Genomic DNA, 1629 nt, shown 5'->3' on the forward strand with positions numbered 1-1629 from the left:
TTCTGTTCATCTCTATGCTATCTGGGCGTTGTATGTTAAGCCCATTCTACAATTGCGTGAACGTGGATGTAAGTGGTTGTAAGTGATTACGACAATCAATCAGAGTAAAGCAATCAGTGAATAAAACATTCGGATTGGTTGACTCTTACGTTCACGATACGCTTACGCAACTGTAGAATGGGCTTAAAGTTTGATTACTTATACAACATTGTATTAATATTAATAGCATTATAATTGTTATTACGTCCTTTGAAACATTTATCGACAAATATGTCATTATATTATATTATACTTTTGAACGCTATAAAAGTATATCGTAAATACAATCCACCAAGATATTGTTACAGCGCAGTGGTATCACCAGTTCCCGACGATCGTTGAAGTTAAGCATTGAAGAGCAAAGTCATCTAAGGCTGCGTTCAGATTCCCCACCCGGGTGTAATCTATTACTAGAAGTGCTATAATATATGTCACATACACTATAGTGTTTCTAGTAATAGAGTGCACCCGGATGAGGAATCTGAACGCACCCTAAAGAATGTGTGCTGTCTGACACGGGATCGAATCCACGTGAATCTTATGAATAAATGAAACGACACAAAATATGAAATGCAAGTTTTTTTTGTTATTTAGACAAAATAATACTTCATTTTTCCTGAGTGAAATTATGTAATATTACTGAGATATTGCAATATTACTGTGATATTGTATAATATTGTTACGTGCGTCGCCTGATCTCGATCGTCAGTTGTCGTTCGCGGGAGTCGATCGGCTCCGGTCAGCTGTTTGCTGCGGCAACGAAGTGTAAACGGATCAGCTGTTTGTTACGGCAACGAAGTGTTTCAGTTTGAAAGAGATTGCGCTTGACAGCGGATGTGTCTATTAATTTCTCTGGATTTTCTTAAAACGTTCCGCTTGTATATAATTTGAAATAGAGTTCTTATTTGTTCCGCGAAACTTCGTGTTGTCCTTATTTTCGTGTTACACACGTACGTAACAATATTATTAGAACGCCCACTGGAAGTTTAATGGAGGTCCAAGATGCGGACATTTGGATGTTGAGTGGAGGGTGTGTATCAGTTGGACACGGGGCAATTGGACACAGTCCAATCACAAGTCGCTGTTCCAAGGGACCCTACAAATGTCTCTAATCACACGGTGCTGTGATTGGCTGTGTCCAAATGCACCGTGTCCAAGTGCACCACTCCCTTGAGTGGAGGCTTTGTGGATTTTCTATGGACGTCTATTAGAGGTTTTGAATCTCCATGATGGAAATCTAATGCCCAGTAAGCAAATTGAGCGCAGACTGTACGCAAATTAGCAGCAAATTTTATCAGAAATTTACACCAAAACCATAGCCATCTGTGTTTTCATTCGGTTTTGGCGACAAAGCTTGCTGTCGGGCAATTGCTGCAGATTTGCAGCAAAAACTGCGCACAGTCTGCAGCGCAGCAAGGTCTGCGCGATTTCTGCGGCCAATCTACCATCAGATTGCTACAAACTCTGCGCGGTTTTTGCTGCAAATCTGCAGCAATTATTTGACTACAAGCTCTGTAGCATATCTGGCGACAGTTTAGCTGGGAGCGGTGCACTTGGACACGGTGCATTTGGACACAGCCAATCACAGCA

This window comes from Odontomachus brunneus, unplaced genomic scaffold (genome assembly GCF_010583005.1).
Source record: "Odontomachus brunneus isolate Ranch 3 - 2012 unplaced genomic scaffold, Obru_v1 Obru_scaffold_142, whole genome shotgun sequence".
NCBI classification, from domain to species: Eukaryota; Metazoa; Arthropoda; class Insecta; order Hymenoptera; family Formicidae; genus Odontomachus; species Odontomachus brunneus.